This window comes from Eschscholzia californica, unplaced genomic scaffold (assembly GCF_041429995.1).
Source record: "Eschscholzia californica isolate CP2 unplaced genomic scaffold, dmEscCali1.0.p SCAF_6, whole genome shotgun sequence".
In the NCBI taxonomy this organism is placed as follows: Eukaryota; Viridiplantae; Streptophyta; class Magnoliopsida; order Ranunculales; family Papaveraceae; genus Eschscholzia; species Eschscholzia californica.
This window is the reverse complement of record NW_028238483.1, coordinates 13239943-13263850: the sequence shown is the minus strand read 5'-3', so window position 1 is coordinate 13263850 and position 23908 is coordinate 13239943. Positions and strand designations below refer to the sequence as shown.

The 23908-nt window shown below is 36.8% G+C and overlaps 1 long non-coding RNA gene across 1 annotated transcript; it reads right to left on the bottom strand.

Annotated features, from left to right (window-relative positions):
- Positions 1-2194: 2194 nt before the first annotated feature.
- LOC147531815 (uncharacterized) lies at positions 2195-23608 on the bottom strand. Its single transcript, XR_015227425.1, has 6 exons — positions 22714-23608; positions 19338-22667; positions 16468-19207; positions 3907-14851; positions 3039-3733; positions 2195-3003 (listed from the first exon to the last, which is right to left on the bottom strand). It is a non-coding gene; the product is annotated as an uncharacterized LOC147531815 (long non-coding RNA).
- Between the last annotated feature and the right edge of the window lie 300 nt (positions 23609-23908).

The following is a 23908-nucleotide window of genomic DNA, read 5'->3' as shown; positions in this document are numbered from 1 at the left end:
AGTAAGATGAAGTGGAACAGAATTTGAAAATAAAACAAACAACTTGGGTTATAGAGAACCTTAGTTCCAGTTATGAATCAAGTTTATACTCAGGATGACTGAACTGATAGAGGATCATCTGAATTGCCAAATTCATGGATGATTCTATGGTTTTAAGAGGCCCCTTATGAAGAGGTTGAAATTCAAGAAATAAAATTTAAACTAAATATAACTTCAATTCTTGTCCTAAACCGAGCTGCCGAATCCCCTCTCCACCCAAAAGATCAGCTGCTACTCCTTTGAAACCAGCTGCATACATGCTTGTTGAACACATCAGCGTGAACCAACCGTATGACTGCTGCTTATTTAAACTCGTAGAAGACAAAGATGGAGGATAGATCAGGCAAGAAAAATAGATAGAAATATGCAAGTTCAACCCTATGATACAATGGTTGCGCAAATAAAATAAAATAAAATTCAACAGATAACTTGGCCTTGGCGGTGCAAAGCTCATAAGGAGGCACCACCACGACACTCACTCCGACACTGATATCTTGGAGAGATGCACTGAGACTGTCTCTGAGACTGGCAGGGTGGCCACGACGAGAGGAAGAAGCTTGTTCACCAAGGTTTGAAGAAAGAACCAAAGGAGTACCAATAAGCCAAAATTCAAAAGAACGACGACGGAACATTGGGCATCGGAGCTCAGTGAAAGAAATGGTTCTTTGACTGCGCAAGGAAAGACAAGACGAAGTGGGTAGAACATTCATAGAAAGACAAAAGATCCATTATAATGCAAAGAACAGATTCAAGGATCAGGATGACTACTAAGATTAGGATTTATCACTTTGTAGCGTGTTAAGTACATCTCTGACTTGGAGATCTGCGAGGCTGATTTGTAGTTTTCCAAAGCTGATTTGGAAGCCTGGAAAGCTGAACTGGGAACTTCCAGAGTGTTGACAGTCTGCAAAACTGACCTGGTTTCGACGAAGATCAAAGTAGCAGAACATGCCTCAATACTCTTTCTTCACAAGAGAAACTTGGGGAGGTCAAGTAGAAGGAATCTTTGGAGAATTCCTTAGCTGCTAGGCAGGCTAGATTTGAAGAATGGACAGCTGATCTGAAGAAGGTAAAGGAAGATTGGGACCATCAACTCCCCGATTGAGGGGAAGCATTCTGGGGTAAAAGCTGAAGGCGCAAACCGAAGCCGTTGAAAGTTTCAATTATCCCCGCAAACATCGACGCCTTCAATCTAATCAGTCCTTCCATTTCTTTGGTTTTGTATACCTAATCCGAAGTGAATTTTTGAAGTCAATGATGACCCGAGCCCAGCTAAAAACTCCAACCAAAACCAAATCCAATCTGGTAATAAGTTGCTCCGATCTCCCCATCCGGCATTTAGAAACTTCAATCGTGGGGGTGCTAGGCGGTGTGTCAATCTTCCAGCCTAGAAGTCTTTCCGACCGTTATTATGTGGATATGGGGATGCTAGCTCAGTCAAGTTCAATACACTTTTAACTTTTAGACTAACCTTATTGACATGCAAAAAGATCTAAATTGAAATTGTAGTAACCTCATATTCTCTGCCACACCTTGTATACAAAGTAATAACAGTAGAACTGACACTGGAGCTACGACACCAAAGAGTATAATTCCAAAGTAACAAAAGACTAACAGGATTGAAATCACTCCCGTAGAGAAACAAGATAAATATAAAAAAGATGCCAATAGGCCTTCCAGCAGCGTTTTAGGCCTTTCTTAAGAGATGCTATTCTCGCTTTTTTGAAGGAGCTAGCTAGTTAGGAATGGGAGACCGCTCTTCTTGATGAAGTAATAGAGTAAAGTCTGGCACTGCTTAGCCTTACTATGCTATTTTAGACTTTTAACTGAAGAACTTTTGCAAATATTGAAGAATATAAATTCCAATGAAAGCACCTCAGACGTGTATCTGGTCGAGTGGTCAGAAATCACCCCTCCTCATAAAGAAAGAGAAACTGGGTGAAATCTACCTGTCCAATCCGACCTCCTATCAAAAGTTTCGGGAGCCCTAGCACTTCTCTTCTTTCAATCGGTGAGGGATTACTTGAGGAAAGGAACTTTTAGTTGGGATCTAGAGAATGCAAAGACAACGATAACACCTGTAAACAATCCACCCTATCTGAGCAACCTAAGATACAAACTGAAACATACTACATGGAAACTTTGCTAGAAATCCTAATTTCCAAATCAAGTTGATATTCAGGAATAAAGATCAAACTGCATATTACAAAAATGTTGAAGGCTTAATGAAGTACACTCTTTAAGCCAATTTTTGAACTCCCAGAACTTCTGTTTCCCGCAAAATAACCCTAAACACACACATAGAAAGATAGTAAATATATCAACAACAAGAACTCGATAGGAAGTAGATCCATAGACATAAGATCAACTTTTTCTTCAAGCCGATCCGGATAAGTAAACTCGACTCTCAAGACAGGTAACAAATCGTAATGGATTAACGACAAGGCTAACACACTCAAACATCAGACATGTGAGGACTCCATGTACACGATCTCCTGCGAGGATAACCAACATTCAGAAAATGCCACTAAGACAAGGTTAAGTAGTACAACTCCTAACTCACTATAACTAATACCAGAGGAATACTTGAATTAACACAAATGCACCGACATAGTAACAAACCAACATACAGTCCCTCATTGCAACAACACCAAATCTCACGTTAATACTCCGAAATCAAAGAGCAGTACTATATCGGACAAGACAAGGACATCATAGAATCTAATCCGGAAACCCCATAGACACTTGTTCAGTATAGAACACTCAATTTTAATAAGTGAAGAAGACATGGTCAATTTACAAGTTAAAGTATCAGTTTCCATTAGGTTGATTGGACTAGCAGGGATAATCTGAATAGCGAAATCCATGAAAAGTTATCACCATTGTTGGAAGCTTATAGTTGAGACCAAATTTATTACCTTCAATCTTGATGAAGAACAGAACTAAATCGTTATGCCGATTCCCCTTCTACCCAACTACAACTCCGCCACAGAAAGAGCCTTCTAGCTGCTCCTTACAAGCTGGTTGTTCATCACACCAGTGTTAACCACCTAAAATCTGCTTAGGGGAACTCCAAAAAGACCAAAATAGATCAGTACAAGATACAAATAGACGTATTAATAACTATGTCAACCACATACATGCGGGCCATTATAGAAATATGCGTATCATAAAGTTGAAAACATTCTAATGAGAGAAAACACATGAGTGGGTTTGAACTACAAAACAGTCAATCAAGCACTACTTTTGGTAGTTGAGCTACAAAAACAAGATCAAACAGTTCTCCCACTTCACTGCAGATACAGAGTCTACTAAAACTTCTAGAGAGAAAATTAAGATGCACAGAACATAAACAGTATAATACCCAACCTCAAACTATACGCAGACATGAAGAAAATGCAACCACCACTACAGCGACCACTAGATGACATCCTAAGCTTACAAATTAGCATAAAAGCAAAATAACATAACAAATGATTGCACGAATAAAACAAAATTAGACTCAACAGATAATCTCGAACAAACTCTATTTTGAACCATCTTCCCTCCTCCTTTCTCCGGGCTTGGGACCGGCAACCACAAGTACAAAACTTGACATTGGCAGAGTTAAAAATGGTTGTCCGAGAGGTAGTACCAAATGCTTTGGCGGTGCCAGGCTCATGTGATGGCACCACCATGACATTCAATCCAACTCCTAACTCCAACATAACACAATGCATAAAGATCTGAAACAAATAATTGAGGTGAAGTCTCGACAAATAAATATTCAACAAAAATAGTTTTCACTTACAGTTTCAAGTAGCCAATGAATGTTTAACAGAAACAACATGGCACTAAGTAAAATGAGATGAAACCAAACATTCGAACCTAGATAAAAAAGAAACACATAAACCTGAGCACAAGCTATTATCCCACTGAAATTGGACTTGCAACAAGCCTCCAGATATCCATCCATCCATCAGAAAACCACCGAATTCGGACCACTAGACAGCATATAACTTCGAAACTGAAACAAGATGAAGAGAGTAATGGAGCCTTATTCCCTTAAAACCAATACAATAACTTAACATACACAACCACAAAAGACATAAGAACAAGAGAAGAGACATCCAATTATTCTCCTTCCCCTCATGACATAAGCCAAATATAAATTGTGACTGTCAAAGTTAAAACGTTTAAGATCTCCAACTAAAACTCTCTGGAACACTGCAGGAAGGATAGTGTTTCAAGCTCCCCAACAATCGAGAATGATAACTCAGCGAGATTATCGACCAAAACCTTAAACAGCTCGCTAGAGGACTCGAAAGGTTTCTCCATCTTGCTTCAAGTGGATGAGTATGGACAACAGCAACCACCATAATGCAACTCCCTAGCAATGAAGTGAAAAGATTTTGTATAGTCGCACCTTGGACAAGCATAAATCTTGAAGAACTAACAAACTTCCACACAATTAACTTCATGTAGAAAACTCCCTCCAAATAGACCAAGTCATTTTCAGAGTATTTACTAGTCCTAGGACTCGAAATGACCAAGATGAGAGCTGGATAGTGGGCATCCCTTGACATTTCCTAGAAATAAGTTGGTGAAACAGTGCACAAAATGTTGTACAGCCACCACATACAAAAGATAAGCAGCTTTCCCAAGTTGTGTAGAAAACCCCCTCCAAGAAGAAACCAAGACACCATGCCAACCTAATACCCAGGTGAAAAGAAACAGAAGGATGGTCTTCACACAACAACAAAAAATTCAATGGGCCAAGCTGGCAATCAGACTCAGTAGAACAACCCCAAACAGGAAAAAAAAAGACTTCCAGAAAATGATCAGAATAAACTTCAAACGCTACTCTTTTTGTCGGGAGATCTCTTCGATAACAAGCGCACATCCTAAAAGTAGGGTGAAGGAAATTTTAATATCAATAGGAAAAAAGTGGACAAAGAGTAAACTAACTTTCATAACACGACGCCCTTAAAAAAATGGGCACAGTGTTAACTCGTCCCAGAATACCAAAACCCGGTGATCGTCATTTCTGATCAGCAAAAAAAACACCAGAAAGCACTGTTAAATTCAATTTCATCTTGGAGTTGAAGCAAAACATAACCTACAACAAAAAAATTACTCCCAAGAAGCAAGTATAGAAAACACACTTCAATAAAGACAAGGATTAATTCTAACCACCTATGGAACATATAATCCATCGAAATTTGAGTTCTTCAGAAATGACCAAAGGAAGTTAACAGTATTGAGAAGACAAAATGAAGTATATCTTTACAGAATCCATGTAAAACAAGCAAACCCTCGTTGGATGAAAAACACCAGATGACATCTCACTCAATTCGTAGATCCCTGACAACAAATGAATTTTACATGCTTCAACTGATGTTCCTTTTAACTAGGATAAAAATCGAGTTAGCAAGTCAGAAGACAAGAAACCCCCTTCCAAGATGAATAACTCATAAATAATTGAAAAGGATAAAATTTTAGAGGCAAATTCAAGTGGAACTCCCAACGAAATAGTCTCTGCAAGAAACACGCCTCTACTGGATGGCCGATGTTCTAGAAACAAACTAATAACAGAAACGGAAGCTGAACATGTTAGATAGAGTTAGCACGACAGTTAAAATATGGCACACTAAAAACAAAAAGAAGTTTCAGTAGTACTGTTTGGCCGAGTTACGTGAGAAGAACAGGTTCAGCTAATCTATATGGTTATCGCATATTCTTGATAAGTTTTATATAGATCAAATGTTATTAATCTAGATGGGTAAACCTTCATAGTGAAGGATGAAGAACGATGTTAAAGGAATCTATATAAAATAAGAAAACCCCCTTAACGGCAAGCTAAGTCATGCCTCCTTGGAGCAAGCAAGCCCAATTCAGGACCCCTGGGAAATCAAATAGCACGCTTCACTTTCCATTCCTTAACAAGGATAAAAGTCAAACAAGTTAAAAAAATTAGAATACTCATCTCACGTTAGAACAACACAAAAGGAACTCCAAACATAAAAGTTTATCCGCAGAAAATGTCTCCAGCAGACACTGTCCATCCGCGAAGCCGACAAACATCACTAAAAAGGACTGGGTATGTTAGATAATGAAAAGATACAAGAAGATTCTTAAAAAATAAAACGCAAAATGCTCAAAAATATCTTAGAAATGTTTTGCTGCGGAGCAAGAGTAAAGCACGGGCGAAAAGCTGATCTTTGGATTTCGCGTACTCCTAAAGAGTGTAAAAATAGATAAAGTTTTTTAGTTCTAAATAGGTTAACCCGTAGAAGGAGAAGCCGAAGGCAATAAAAGAGTTTTATGTGATGTATGTAAAATAAGAAAAAAAATCCTTAAGAAAAAACTAAATCCTGTCTTCTGAAGACACATCCAGTTCAAAGATCCCTAGGGAAAGTAAAACAATATAGCATCCTTCGGTTTCAGTTCTCTCTAACAAGGATAAATAAATGAAAGATGAAAGTTAAGGAAGACTTATTTCGATAGCGCACAATTTGGTCGTCATAGTTGACCCCAGACCACCTACCAAACAATGGAGGAGAATAAATACATAAAAGTACTAAAAAGTTCACAATGAACGATAATACTTCAGGGGTTTATAAGAAGCACCGCTTTCCCCATAAAAACATAGGAAGAAGAGGAATGACTATTCCATACCAAGATCCCTGAGAAAGAAGAACCAGAAGTTACCAACTTCTCATTAAGAGAGATCATCTTAATCAAAGAAGCAAAAAAGGAAAGACGAAACAAGAAAAGTTTGAAATAGATGACCCCCTCTGGACAAAAGATCCTCTCGACGACACTAAGAATTCCCTGCAGCAGATTGCAGAAACTGAGAACTTTGTGGAATGATAAAATCAGAAAATCACAAATGAAGTATATCTTTGTAGAATCCATGTAAAACAAGCAAACCCTCGTTGGATGAAAAACACCAGAGGACATCTCAGTGCATTCGAGATCCCTGACAACAAATGAATTTTACATGCTTTAACTGATGTTCCTTGTAACTAGGATAAGAATCGAGTTAGCAAGTCAGAAGACAAGAAACCCCCTTGCAAGATGAATAACTAATAAATAATTGAAAAGGATAAAATTTAGATGCAAATTCAAGTGGAACTCCCGACGAAATAGTCTCTGCAAGAAACAAACCTCTATTGCATGGCCGATGTTCTAGAAACCAACTAATAACAGAAACGAAAGTTGAACATGTTAGAGAATAAATAGAGTTAGCACGACTCTTAAAATATGGCACACTAAAAAACAAAAAAAAGTTTCAGTAGTACTGTTTGGCCGAGGTACATGAGAAGACCAGGTTCAGCTAATCTATATGGTTATCGCATATTCCTGAAAAGTATTATATAGATCAAATGTTATTAATTTAGATGGGTAAACCTTCATAGTGAATGATGAAGAACGATGTTAAAGGAATCTATATAAAATGAGAAAACCGCCGTAACGGCAAGCTAAGTCATGCCTCCTTGGAGCAAGCAAGCCCAATGCAGGACCCCTGGGAAATCAAATAGCACGCTTCACTTACCATTCCTTAACAAGGATAAAAGTCAAATAAGTTAAAACATTAGAATACCCATTTCACGATAGAACAATACAAAAGGAACTCCAAACATAATAGTTCATCCGCAGAAAATGTCTCCAGCAGACACTGTCCATCCACGAAGCCGAAAAACAACACTAAAGAGGACTGAGTATGTTAGATAATTAAAAGATACAATAAGATTCTTAAGAAATTAAATGCTAAATGCTCCAAAATATCTTAGTATTTATTCCTGCGGGGCAATAGTAGAGCACCGTCAGGCTGTCAGCTGATCTATGGATTTCGCATGTTCCTAAAGAGTGTTAAATAGATAAAGTGTTATAGTTCTAAATAAGTTAGCCATAGAAGGAAAAGCCGAAGGCAAAAAAGAGTTTTATGAGGTGTATGTAAAATAAGGAAAAAAACCTTGAGAGAAAACAAAATCCTTTCTTCTTAGGACACGTCCAGTTAAAAGATCCCTGGGGAACGTTATTCAATATAGCATGCTTCGGTTTCAGTTCTCTCTAAAAAGGATAAAGAAATGAGAGAAGCAAGTTAAGAAAGACTCATTTGGATAGCGCACAGTTTGGTCCTCATAGTTGATCCCAGTCCACCTAGCAAACAATGGACCAGAAAAGGAAAGACGAAACATGAAAAGTAGGAAATAGATAACCCCCTCTGGACAAAAGATCCTCTTGACAACACTGTGACTTCCCTGCAGCAGATTACAGAATGAGAACTTTGTGGAATGGTAAAATCAGTAAATCACAAATGAAGTATATCTTTGTAGAATCCATGTAAAACAAGCAAATCCTCGTTAGATGAAAAACACCAGATGACATCTCAGTCCACTTGGAGATCCCTGATAACAAACGAATTTTACACGCTTCAACTAATTTTTTTTGAAAATTTGATTGAATATATAAAAAGAGAAAGAAACTGTACAGAGAGATACAAGAGAAAAGGGAGGAAGGAGAATGTGAAAAAACAGACTCCTCACATCATCCAAGCCTCCCAGTTAGTCACAACATCAAGAAAAGAAACTGTCCTAAAGCTTCTAAGTTCTTCATCCATAGAAAGATCGTTCATTTTAATTAGGACAAAATTAAATTAGCAAGTCAGAAGACAAGAAACCCCCTTCCAAGATGAATAACTCATAAGTAATAGACAAGGATAAAATTTTAGAGGCAAATTCAAGTGGAACTCCCGACGAAATAGTCTCTGCAAGAAACACGCCTCTACTGGATGGCCGATGTTTTAGAAACCAACTAATAACAGAAATGAAAGTTGAACATGTTAGAGAATAAATAGGTTTAGCACGACTCTTAAAATATGGCACACTAAAAAACAAAAGGAAGTGTCAGTAGTACTGTTTGGCCGAGGTACATGAGAAGAACAGGTCCAGCTAATCCACATGGTTATCACATATTCCGGAAATTCCTGAAAAGTATTCCATAGATCACATGTTATTAATCTAGATGGGTAACCTTCATAATAAAGGATGAAGAATGATGTTAAAGGAATCTATAAAGAATAAGAAAACCCCCTTAACGGCAAGCTAAATAATGCCTCGTTGGAGCAAGCCCAATTCAGGACCCCTGGGAAATCAAATAGCACGCTTCACTTTCCATTACTTAACAAGGATAAAAGTCAAACAAGTTAAAAAAAAATTAGAATACTCATTTCACGATAGAACAACACAAAAGGAACTCCAAACATAAAAGTTTATCTGCAGAAAATGTCTCCAGCAGACACTGTCCATCCGCGAAGCCGACAAACATCACTAAAAAGGACTGGCTATGTTAGACAACGAAAAGATATAAGAAGATTCTTAAAAAATAAAACGCAAAATGCTCAAAAATATCTTAGAAATGTTTTACTGCGGAGAAAGAGTAAAGCACGGGCGAAAAGCTGATCTTTGGATTTCGCATACTCCTAAAGAGTGTAAAAATAGATAAAGTGTTTTAGTTCTAAATAGGTTAACCCGTAGAAGGAGAAGCCGAAGGCAATAAAAGAGTTTTATGTGATGTATGTAAAATAAGAAAAAAAAATCCTTAAGAAAAAACTAAATCCTATCTTCTGAAGACACATCCAGTTCAAAGATCCCAAGGGAAAGTAAAACAATATAGCATCCTTCGGTTTCAGTTCTCTCTAACAAGGATAAATAAATGAAAGATGAAAGTTAAGGAAGACTTATTTGGATAGCGCACAATTTGGTCGTCATAGTTGACCCCAGACCACCTACCAAACAATGGAGGAGAATAAATACATAAAAGTACTAAAAAGTTCACAATGAACGATAATACTTCAGGGGTTTATAAGAAGCACCGCTTTCCCCATAAAAACATAGGAAGAATAGGAATGACTATTCCATACCAAAGATCCCTGAGAAAGAAGAACCAGAAGTTACGAACTTCTCATTAAGAGAGATCATCTTAATCAAAGAAGCAAAAAAGGAAAGACGAAACAAGAAAAGTTTGAAATAGATGACCCCCTCTGGACAAAAGATCCTCTCGACGACAATAAGAATTCCCTGCAGCAGATTGCAGAAACTGAGAACTTTGAGGAATGATAAAATCAGAAAATCACAAATGAAGTATATCTTTGTAGAATCCATGTAAAACAAGCAAACCCTCGTTGGATGAAGAACACCAGAGGACATCTCAGTGCATTCGAGATCCCTGACAACAAATGAATTTTACATGCTTCAACTGATGTTCCTTTTAACTAGGATAAAAATCGAGTTAGCAAGTCAGAAGACAAGAAACCCCCTTCCAAGATGAATAACTCATAAATAATTGAAAAGGATAAAATTTTTGAGGCAAATTAAGTGGAACTCCCAACGAAATAGTCTCTGCAAGAAACACGCCTCTACTGGATGGCCGATGTTCTAGAAACAAACTAATAACAGAAACGGAAGCTGAACATGTTAGATAGAGTTAGCACGACAGTTAAAACATGGCACACTAAAAACAAAAAGAAGTTTCAGTAGTACTGTTTGGCCGAGTTACGTGAGAAGAACAGGTTCAGCTAATCTATATGGTTATCGCATATTCTTGATAAGTTTTATATAGATCAAATGTTATTAATCTAGATGGGTAAACCTTCATAGTGAAGGATGAAGAACGATGTTAAAAGAATCTATATAAAATAAGAAAACCCCCTTAACGGCAAGCTAAGTCATGCCTCCTTGGAGCAAGCAAGCCCAATTCAGGACCCCTGGGAAATCAAATAGCACGCTTCACTTACCATTCCTTAACAAGGATAAAAGTCAAATAAGTTAAAACATTAGAATACCCATTTCACGATAGAACAACACAAAAGGAACTCCAAACATAAAAGTTCATCCGCAGAAAATGTCTCCAGCAGACACTGTCCATCCACGAAGCCGAAAACCAACACTAAAGAGGACTGAGTATGTTAGATAATTAAAAGATACAATAAGATTCTTAAAAAATTAAATGCTAAATGCTCCAAAATATCTTAGTATTTTTTCCTGCGGGGAAATAGTAGAGTACCGTCAGGCTGTCAGCTGATCTTTGGATTTCGCATGTTCCTAAAGAGTGTTAAATATATAAAGTGTTATAGTTCTAAATAGGTTAGCCATAGAAGGAAAAGCCGAAGGCAAAAAAGAGTTTTATGAGGTGTATGTAAAATAAGGAAAAAAACCTTGAGAGAAAACAAATCATTTCTTCTTAGGACACGTCCAGTTAAAAGATCCCTGGGGAACGTTATTGAATATAGCATACTTCGGTTTCAGTTCTCTCTAAAAAGGATAAAGAAATGAGAGAAGCAAGTTAAGAAAGACTCATTTGGATAGCGCACAGTTTGGTCCTCATAGTTGATCCCAGTCCACCTAGCAAACAATGGACCAGAAAGGAAATGAGAGATCATCTTGATCAAAAAAGCAAAAAAAGGAAAGACGAAACATGAAAAGTGGGAAATAGATAACCCCCTCTGCACAAAAGATCCTCTTGACAACACTCTGACTTCCCTGCAGCAGATTACAGAATGAGAACTTTGTGGAATGGTAAAATCAGTAAATCACAAATGAAGTATATCTTTGTAGAACCCATGTAAAACAAGCAAACCCTCGTTAGATGAAAAACACCAGATGACATCTCAGTCCACTCGGAGATCCCTGATAACAAACGAATTTTACACGCTTCAACTAATTTTTTTTGAAAATTTGATTGAATATATAAAAAGGGAAAGAAACTGTACAGAGAGATACAAGAGAAAAGGGAGGAAGGAGAATGTGAAAAAACAGACTCCTCACATCATCCAAGCCTCCCAGTTAGTCACAAGATCAAGAAAAGAAACTGTCCTAAAGCTTCTAAGTTCTTCATCCATAGAAAGATCGTTCATTTTAATTAGGATAAAATTAAGTTAGCAAGTCAGAAGACAAGAAACCCCCTTCCAAGATGAATAACTCATAAGTAATAGACAAGGATAAAATTTTAGAGGCAAATTCAAATGGAACTCCCGACGAAATAGTCTCTGCAAGAAACACGCCTCTACTGGCTGGCCGATGTTCTAGAAACCAACTAATAACAGAAATGAAAGTTGAACATGTTAGAGAATAAATAGGTTTAGCACGACTCTTAAAATATGGCACACTAAAAAACAAAAAGAAGTTTCAGTAGTACTGTTTGGCCGAGGTACATGAGAAGAACAGGTCCAGCTAATCTGTGGTTATGAATTATTCCGGAAATTCCCGAAAAGTATTCCATAGATCACATGTTATTAATCTAGATGGGTAACCTTCATAATAAAGGATGAAGAATGATGTTTAAGGAATCTATAAAGAATAAGAAAACCCCCTTAACGGCAAGCTTCATAATGCCTCGTTGGAGCAAGCCCAATTCAGGACCCCTGGGAAATCAAATAGCACGCTTCACTTTCCATTACTTAACAAGGATAAAAGTCAAACAAGTTAAAAAAAAATTAGAATACTCATTTCACGATAGAACAACACAAAAGGAACTCCAAACATAAAAGTTTATCCGCAGAAAATGTCTCCAGCAGACACTGTCCATCCGCGAAGCCGACAAACATCACTAAAAAGGACTGGGTATGTTAGATAATGAAAAGATACAAGAAGATTCTTAAAAAATAAAACGCAAAATGCTCAAAAATATCTTAGAAATGTTTTGCTGCGGAGCAAGAGTAAAGCACGGGCGAAAAGCTGATCTTTGGATTTCGCATACTCCTAAAGAGTGTAAAAATAGATAAAGTGTTTTAGTTCTAAATAGGTTAACCCGTAGAAGGAGAAGCCGAAGGCAATAAAAGAGTTTTATGTGATGTATGTAAAATAAGAAAAAAAAATCCTTAAGAAAAAACTAAATCCTATCTTCTGAAGACACATCCAGTTCAAAGATCCCAAGGGAAAGTAAAACAATATAGCATCCTTCGGTTTCAGTTCTCTCTAACAAGGATAAATAAATGAAAGATGAAAGTTAAGGAAGACTTATTTGGATAGCGCACAATTTGGTCGTCATAGTTGACCCCAGACCACCTACCAAACAATGGAGGAGAATAAATACATAAAAGTACTAAAAAGTTCACAATGAACGATAATACTTCAGGGGTTTATAAGAAGCACCGCTTTCCCCATAAAAACATAGGAAGAAGAGGAATGACTATTCCATACCAAAGATCCCTGAGAAAGAAGAACCAGAAGTTACGAACTTCTCATTAAGAGAGATCATCTTAATCAAAGAAGCAAAAAAGGAAAGACGAAACAAGAAAAGTTTGAAATAGATGACCCCCTCTGGACAAAAGATCCTCTCGACGACACTAAGAATTCCCTGCAGCAGATTGCAGAAACTGAGAACTTTGAGGAATGATAAAATCAGAAAATCACAAATGAAGTATATCTTTGTAGAATCCATGTAAAACAAGCAAACCCTCGTTGGATGAAGAACACCAGAGGACATCTCAGTGCATTCGAGATCCCTGACAACAAATGAATTTTACATGCTTCAACTGATGTTCCTTTTAACTAGGATAAAAATCGAGTTAGCAAGTCAGAAGACAAGAAACCCCCTTCCAAGATGAATAACTCATAAATAATTGAAAAGGATAAAATTTTTGAGGCAAATTAAGTGGAACTCCCAACGAAATAGTCTCTGCAAGAAACACGCCTCTACTGGATGGCCGATGTTCTAGAAACAAACTAATAACAGAAACGGAAGCTGAACATGTTAGAGAATAAATAGAGTTAGCACGACTCTTAAAATATGGCACACTAAAAAACAAAAAAAAGTTTCAGTAGTACTGTTTGGCCGAGGTACATGAGAAGACCAGGTTCAGCTAATCTATATGGTTATCGCATATTCCTGAAAAGTATTATATAGATCAAATGTTATTAATCTAGATGGGTAAACCTTCATAGTGAAGGATGAAGAAAGATGTTAAAGGAATCTATATAAAATGAGAAAACCCCCTTAACGGCAAGCTAAGTCATGCCTCCTTGGAGCAAGCAAGCCTAATTCAGGACCCCTGGGAAATCAAATAGCACACTTCACTTACCATTCCTTAACAAGGATAAAAGTCAAATAAGTTAAAACATTAGAATACCCATTTCACGATAGAACAACACAAAAGGAACTCCAAACATAAAAGTTCATCCGCAGAAAATGTCTCCAGCAGACACTGTCCATCCACGAAGCCGAAAACCAACACTAAAGAGGACTGAGTATGTTAGATAATTAAAAGATACAATAAGATTCTTAAAAAATTAAATGCTAAATGCTCCAAAATATCTTAGTATTTTTTCCTGCGGGGCAATAGTAGAGCACCGTCAGGCTGTCAGCTGATCTTTGGATTTCGCATGTTCCTAAAGAGTGTTAAATATATAAAGTGTTATAGTTCTAAATAGGTTAGCCATAGAAGGAAAAGCCGAAGGCAAAAAAGAGTTTTATGAGGTGTATGTAAAATAAGGAAAAAAACCTTGAGAGAAAACAAAATCCTTTCTTCTTAGGACACGTCCAGTTAAAAGATCCCTGGGGAACGTTATTCAATATAGCATGCTTCGGTTTCAGTTCTCTCTAAAAAGGATAAAGAAATGAGAGAAGCAAGTTAAGAAAGACTCATTTGGATAGCGCACAGTTTGGTCCTCATAGTTGATCCCAGTCCACCTAGCAAACAATGGACCAGAAAAGGAAATGATAGATCATCTTGATCAAAAAAGCAAAAAAAGGAAAGACGAAACATGAAAAGTGGGAAATAGATAACCCCCTCTGGACAAAAGATCCTCTTGACAACACTGTGACTTCCCTGCAGCAGATTACAGAATGAGAACTTTGTGGAATGGTAAAATCAGTAAATCACAAATGAAGTATATCTTTGTAGAACCCATGTAAAACAAGCAAACCCTCGTTAGATGAAAAACACCAGATGACATCTCAGTCCACTCGGAGATCCCTGATAACAAACGAATTTTACACGCTTCAACTAATTTTTTTGAAAATTTGATTGAATATATAATAAGGGAAAGAAACTGTACAGAGAGATACAAGAGAAAAGGGAGGAAGGAGAATGTGAAAAAACAGACTCCTCACATCATCCAAGCCTCTCAGTTAGTCACAACATCAAGAAAAGAAACTGTCCTAAAGCTTCTAAGTTCTTCATCCATAGAAAGATCGTTCATTTTAATTAGGATAAAATTAAGTTAGCAAGTCAGAAGACAAGAAACCCCCTTCCAAGATGAATAACTCATAAGTAATAGACAAGGATAAAATTTTAGAGGCAAATTCAAATGGAACTCCCGACGAAATAGTCTCTGCAAGAAACACGCCTCTACTGGCTGGCCGATGTTCTAGAAACCAACTAATAACAGAAATGAAAGTTGAACATGTTAGAGAATAAATAGGTTTAGCACGACTCTTAAAATATGGCACACTAAAAAACAAAAAGAAGTTTCAGTAGTACTGTTTGGCCGAGGTACAAAAAGAAGGTCCAGCTAATCTACATGGTTATCACATATTCCGGAAATTCCTGAAAAGTATTCCATAGATCACATGTTATTAATCTAGATGGGTAACCTTCATAATAAAGGATGAAGAATGATGTTTAAGGAATCAATAAAGAATAAGAAAACCCCCTTAACGGCAAGCTTAATAATGCCTCGTTGGAGCAAGCCCAATTCAGGACCCCTGGGAAATCAAATAGCACGCTTCACTTTCCATTACTTAACAAGGATAAAAGTCAAACAAGTTAAAAAAAAAATTAGAATACTCATTTCACGATAGAACAACACAAAAGGAACTCCAAACATAAAAGTTTATCCGCAGAAAATGTCTCCAGCAGACACTGTCCATCCGCGAAGCCGACAAACATCACTAAAAAGGACTGGGTATGTTAGATAATGAAAAGATACAAGAAGATTCTTACAAAATAAAACGCAAAATGCTCAAAAATATCTTAGAAATGTTTTGCTGCGGAGCAAGAGTAAAGCACGGGCGAAAAGCTGATCTTTGGATTTCGCATACTCCTAAAGAGTGTAAAAATAGATAAAGTGTTTTAGTTCTAAATAGGTTAACCCGTAGAAGGAGAAGCCGAAGGCAATAAAAGAGTTTTATGTGATGTATGTAAAATAAGAAAAAAAAATCCTTAAGAAAAAACTAAATCCTATCTTCTGAAAGACACATCCAGTTCAAAGATCCCTAGGGAAAGTAAAACAATATAGCATCCTTCGGTTTCAGTTCTCTCTAACAAGGATAAATAAATGAAAGATGAAAGTTAAGGAAGACTTATTTGGATAGCGCACAATTTGGTCGTCATAGTTGACCCCAGACCACCTACCAAACAATGGAGGAGAATAAATACATAAAAGTACTAAAAAGTTCACAAATGAAGTATATCTTTGTAGAATCCATGTAAAACAAGTAAACCCTCGTTGGATGAAAAACACCAGAGGACATCTCAGTGCATTCGAGATCCCTGACAACAAATGAATTTTACATGCTTCAACTGATGTTCCTTTTAACTAGGATAAAAATCGAGTTAGCAAGTCAGAAGACAAGAAACCCCCTTGCAAGATGAATAACTAATAAATAATTGAAAAGGATAAAATGTTAGATGCAAATTCAAGTGGAACTCCCGACGAAATAGTCTCTGCAAGAAACAAACCTCTACTGCATGGCCGATGTTCTAGAAACCAACTAATAACAGAAACGAAAGTTGAACATGTTAGAGAATAAATAGAGTTAGCACGACTCTTAAAATATGGCACACTAAAAAACAAAAAAAAAGTTTCAGTAGTACTGTTTGGCCGAGGTACATGAGAAGACCAGGTTCAGCTAATCTATATGGTTATCGCATATTCCTGAAAAGTATTATATAGATCAAATGTTATTAATCTAGATGGGTAAACCTTCATAGTGAAGGATGAAGAACGATGTTAAAGGAATCTATAAAGAATAAGAAAACCCCCTTAACGGCAAGCTAAATAATGCCTCGTTGGAGCAAGCCCAATTCAGGACCCCTGGGAAATCAAATAGCACGCTTCACTTTCCATTCCTTAACAAGGATAAAAGTCAGACAAGTTAAAAAAAAATAGAATACTCATTTCACGATAATACAACACAAAAGGAACTCCAAACATAAAAGTTCATCCGCAAAAAATGTCTCCAGCAGACACTGTCCATCCACGAAGCCGAAAACCAACACTAAAGAGGACTGAGTATGTTAGATAATTAAAAGATACAATAAGATTCTTGAAAAATTAAATGCTAAATGCTCCAAAATATCTTAGTATTTTTTCCTGCGGGGCAATAGTAGAGCACCCTTGCAAGATGAATAACTAATAAATAATTGAAAAGGATAAAATGTTAGATGCAAATTCAAGTGGAACTCCCGACGAAATAGTCTCTGCAAGAAACACGCCTCTACTGGATGGCCGATGTTCTAGAAACCAACTAATAACAGAAATGAAAGTTGAACATGTTAGAGAATAAATAGGTTTAGCACGACTCCTTAAATATGGCACACTAAAAAACAAAAAAGAAGTGTCAGTAGTACTGTTTGGCCGAGGTACATGAGAAGAACAGGTCCAGCTAATCTACATGGTTATCACATATTCCGGAAATTCCTGAAAAGTATTCCATAGATCACATGTTATTAATCTAGATGGGTAACCTTCATAATAAAGGATGAAGAATGATGTTAAAGGAATCTATAAAGAATAAGAAAACCCCCTTAACGGCAAGCTAAATAATGCCTCGTTGGAGCAAGCCCAATTCGGGACCCCTGGGAAATCATATAGCACGCTTCACTTACGATTCCTTAACAAGGATAAAAGTCAATTAAGTTAAAAAAATTAAAATACTCATTTCACGATAGAACAACACAAAAGGAACTCCAGACGTAAAAGTTTATCCGCAGAAAATGTCTCGAGCAGACACTTAAACGAAGACTGGGTATGTTAGATAATGAAGAGATACAAGAAGATTCTTAAAAAAAAAAAATGCAAAATGCTCAAAAATATCTTAGAAATGTTTTCCTGCCGGGCAAGAGTAAAGCACGACCAGGCTGTCAGCTTGTCTTTGGATTTCGCATATTCTTAAAGAGTGTTAAACAGATGAAGTGTTATAGTTCTAAATAGGTTAACCCGTGGAAGGAGAGGCCGAAGGCAATAAAAGACTTTTATGTGATGTATTTAAAATAGGAAAAAAAACGTTAAAAAATAAAAAATAAAAAAGTAAATACCTTATCTCCTTAAGACAGGTCCTGTTCAAATATCCATGGGGAAAGTTAATCATTATAGCATGCTTCAGTTTTAATTCTCTCTAAAAAGGATACAGGAACGAGAGAAGCAAGTTAAGGAAGACTCATTAAGATAGAGCACACTTTGCTCCTCATAGTTGATCCAGATCCACCTAGAAAACAATGGAGCAGAATAAATACATAAAAGTACTAAAAAGTTCACAAAGCGCAAGAATGCATTTAGTGTATATTAAAAGCACCGCCTTCCCCATGAAAACACAGAAAGAAGATGAATATTCCATAACAATGATCCCTGTGAAGGAAAGCGGATGAGAAGTTACCAACTTCTCATTAAGAGAGACCATCTTGGTCAAAGAAGCAAAAAAGGAAAGACGTAACAAGAAAAGTATGAAATAGATAACCCCCTCCGGAAGAAAAAGTTCCTCTCAACGTCACTGTGACTTCCCTGCAGAAGATTGCAGAAACTGAGAGCAATGTGGAATAATAAAATCACAAATGAAGTTTAACTTTGTGGAATCCATGTAAAACAAGTAAACCCTCGTTGCATGAAAAACACCAGATGACATCTCAGTCCATTCGGAGATCCCTAGCACCAAATGAATTTTGCATGCTGCAACTAATGTTCCACTTAACTAGGATAAAAATCAAGTTAGCAAGTCAGAAGACAAGAAACCCCTTCCCAGATGAATAACTCATAAGTAATTGAAAAGGATAAATTTTAGAGGCAAATTCAAGTGGAACTCCCGACGAAATAGTCTCTGCAAGAAACACGCCTCTACTGGATGGCCGATGTTCTAGAAACCAACTAGTAACAGAAATGAAAGTTGAACATGTTAGAGAATAAATAGGTTTAGCACGACTCTTAAAATATGGCACACTAAAAACCAAAAAGTAGTTTCAGTAGTACTGTTTCAGTAGTACTGTTTGGCGGGCCAAGGTACATGAGAAGAACAGGTTCAGCTAATCTCTATGGTTATCGCACAATCTAGATGGATATCGCACATTCCTGAAAACCAAAAAGTAGTTTCAGTAGTACTGTTTGGCGGGCCAAGGTACATGAGAAGAACAGGTTCAGCTAATCTCTATGGTTATCGCACATTCCTGAAAAGTTTTATACAGATCAAATGTTATTAATCTAGATGGGTAAACCTTCATAGTGAAGGATGAAGAACGATGTTGTGGAATCCATATAAAACAAGGAAACCCCCTTTACAGCAAGCCAAGTCACGCCTCCTTGGAGTAAGTGCAATTTGAGACCCCTGGGAAATCAAATGGCACGCTTCAATTACTATTCCTTAACAAAGAGAAAAGTCAAATAAATTAAAAAATTAGAACACCCCTTTCACGACAGAACAACACAAAAGGGACTTGGAACATCAGTCTATCCGCAAAAAATATCTCTAGTAGACCATGTCCATCCTCGAAGTCGACACAACAACACAAAAGAGGGATGTGCATGTTAGGTAATGAAAAGATACAACAAGTCAACAAGATACCTAAAAAGTGGCACGCGAAAAGCTCATTAATGTTTTCTTACGGGGCACGATTAGAACACAGGGCAGGTTGTTAGCTGATATTTGGATTTCGCATATTCCTCAAGAGAGTTAAAAAGACAAAGTGTCATTGTTCTAGAAGGGTAAACCCGTAGAAGGAAAAGCCAAAGGTAAAAAGACTTCTTGTGTGATGCATCATGCAAGTAAAATATGAAAAAGCCAATAGATAGAAAACTAAATCATATCTTCCTAAGATATGCCCAGTTCAAAAATCCCAGGGACAAACTAATGATTAATATTTTGTGCTTCAATTACCATTCCCTCCAACAAGGATAAAGAAATTAGAGAAGCAAGTTAAGAAATACTCAATTGGATAGATTACACTTAGCTCCTCATAGTTGATCCCAGTCCTAGCAAACAAGGAAGCAGAATAAATACATCAATTTTTAAAAGACTACAAAGAACAAGATTGCAGCTAGGTTTATTCAAAGCACCGCTTTCCCTATGAAAACACAGGAAAAGAAGAGGAATAGCTATTCCATGGCAAAGACCCCTGAGAAAGAAAGCAGACCAGAAGTTAGCAACTTCTCATTCAAAGAGATCATCGTGATCAAACAAGCAAAAAAAAAATGAAATAAGAAAAATCTGAAATGGATAACCCCCTCCAGACAAGAGATCCTCTCGACCGCACCGTGACTTCACTATAAGCAGAAACAAACTAATAACATAAACGAAGGCCGAACATGGGGAAAAGAAAAGATTTTGCATGATTCTGAAAATATGGCACACTAATAACCAAAAAGGAGTTTCAGTAATATTGTTTGGTCTAGGTATATGAGAAGAACTGGTTCAGCTAATCTGTATGGACATCGCACATTCCTGAAAAGTTTTATATACATCAAGTGTTATTAACTTAGACGGTAACCTTCATAGAGATGGATAAAGAACGATGTAATAGAATTTATGTAAAATAAGAAAACCCCCTTGATCTTTGGATATGCATATTTCTGAAGAGCATTAAATAAATGAAGTGTTATTGTTCGTGATAGGTAAACCTGTAGAAGGATAAGCCGAAGGAGACGAAGAGTTTTATGTGCTGTAAGTAAAATAGGAAAAACCACTTGAGAGAAAACTAAACCATATCTTCTTAAGACACGTCCAGTTCAAAGAACATTGGGGAAAATTGATCAATATAGCAGGCTTCGGTTTCAATTCTCTCTAAAAAGGATAAAGAAATTAGAGAAGCATGTTAAGAGAGACTCATTTGGATAGAGCACACTTCGCTCCTCGTAATTGATCCCAGTCCACCTAGCAAACAATGGAGCAGAATAAATACATAAAACTACTATAAAATTCACAAAGAACCAGAATGCATCTAGGGTTTATTAAAGCACGGCCTTCCACATGAGAACACAAGAAGATGAATAGCTATTCCATAGCAATGATCTCTGAGAAAAAAGCGGAACAGAAGTTACCAACTTCTCACTGAAAGAGATCATCTTGATGAAAGAAGCAAAAAAACAAAAACGAAAAAATCTGAACTAGATACCCCCTTTGGACAAAAGATCCACTCCAAGACATTGTGACCTCCCTATAGAACATTAGCGAACGACCTGTGAATTTTGAGGAATGATAAACTATAATTTAGGTGGAACTTTATGGAATCATGTAAAATAGGTAAACCACATCAAATTAAATTAAATTTTCTAGTTATTGCTCCTTAAAGTAAGATATAAATCATGAAAGCGAGTCAAAAGACACGAAACTCCCCTCCAAGATGAATAACTCAATAGAAATTTAATAGGATTAAATTTTAGAGGCAAATTCAAGCGGATGTCCCGAAAAAATAATCTCTGCAAGCAGAAAGCCTCCACTGGATGCCGGTTATTCTAGAAACCAACTAAAAACATAAACAAAGGTCGCACATGTTAGGAAAATCAAAGATTTAGCATGATTCTTCAAATATTACATGCAAAAAGCTCAAAAAAAGTTTCTCGGTAATGGTAATGTTTTCCTACAAGGCACGAGTTAAACAAGTTAAACATGGTCGGGCTGTCAACTGATCTTTGGATTTGCATATTCCTGAAGAGTGTTCAATAAATGAAGTGTTACCGTTCTAGATAGGCAAACCTGTAAAAGGATAAGTCGAAGGTAAAAAAGAGTTTTATGTGAGGATGTAAAATATCTTCTTAAGATACGTTTAGTTCAGAGTTCCTTTGGAAAAGTTAATCAATATAGCATGCTTCAGTGTCCATTCTCTACAAGGGATAAAAAATTATATAAAAATGTTAAGAAAGACTCATTTGGATAGAGCACACTTAGCTCCTCATTGTTGATCCCAGTTCTCCTAGCAAACAATGGAGCAAAATAAATACATAAAACTACTAAAAAAGATCACAAAGAACAAAAATGAGCTAACTTTATTAACAGCACCACCTTCCCAATGAAAATACAATAAAAAGAGGAATAGCTATTTCATAGCAAAGATCCCTGAGAAAGAAAGCAGAACAGAAGTTATCAAGTTCCCTGCAGAACATTGCAGAACTTTTATATTACATACTTCAGCATTAACAAAGAACTAAAAAAAATCTATATTTCATCGTGTAAGGTACACTACTTCCACGTAAAGTTTTCCATCTTTGATTCCATTGCATGACAATAATCTACACAAACTTAGGTCCCGTTGACAAGAAACGCACTACCAAGAACTTGGAGAACAACAATCTAATGAAGACATTCTCAAATTTTGACTGCTTGAGAATGGATAACTCATAAGAAGGCACCCATCCCCCATAACACCAATTCATCAATTACAGACCGAATCAATAAACCTTCCAATGACCAACATGATGTCCCATAGTTGATACCATATCCTCAGAGGCTACCCAAACATAGAATAGACTCCAGATAAACAATAACATAAAACGAAATCATGCATTTGTTTCTATACCAACATATTTGATACATCCACAAAGAGATCTTATAGTTTCCCACAGCTCCCTTTGGATACCACACAGAAAGTCTCAATAGAAACAATATAAGAGGGAAGCAATCATCCCTGAGCAATTAAACTTCATGCTGTTTTAAGGGATTTCAGATTGATCATCTAAAGTTGTGCTAACACAACAAGGTTAAAGCTTCAACATACAATCCACAAGGGAAAGTGATTACCAGATTACCAGATCCAATTCAACAACAAATTAATCGTTTGCCTCAATGATTCATCTGACAAACGGCAGCCGTGATCGATTTGCGTCCCCTGAATAGCAACCAAATCAATAAACCATAATTTGGTTAAGTTACCAGTCAACCAAATATAGATGATGATCCTGATGCGGATCGTATGGTGCTCATAGCAACATCGAGATCGACATCGGAATCATCTCTAACACAAATCAAAGTAGTTATCAATGAATTAATAACCCCCTTATGGATGTGTAGTAGAATTCAGTAACAATCCAAATCTCCAAAATTGCATAAAAATTAAGTCTTCATATGCCAAAGACCGATCACGAACGTATCTCCAACCCATTCTGTACTATGCCTGATCAATGAAAATAATTAAGAACCAAGTCAAAACTTCAAGATGATTGAGTGGCAAACCAAAAACAATCAAACCAAATCAATCACCAAACCCTAAATTAATTAAAAGCCAAACTTATATCAGGAACCATCGATCAGCAAAAGCTTCCATGATCTCGACCAAGCCTAAAACGAATACAGAAAAACAATCAAACTAAAACGATCACGAAACCCTAACAGATGAAGAGACGAGACAGGGAGAGAACGAAAAATAGAAAACACTGATGATTTGGTCAAAGAAAGGCAAGAAGGCTCCTATTTATAAGGTTTATGGATTTATTTGAACGAACAGGATAAAGCGGTGGGTTACCGATCTAACGGTTCTCACAGAAAAGCTTTTAATAAGGAAAATTTCAACGCGCTTATAGATGGATTGGTCTCAATAACCGACTTATTATTGGTGGAATAGGTGACCTGGCAATTGGTTGCGTCCGGATTACGCATATGAGTTTACCCATTTCCTTTAGATCATGTTTTTTTTGAGTTAATTCTTATATGGTCCCCTACTTTATGACCAGCTTCCTTTATGGCC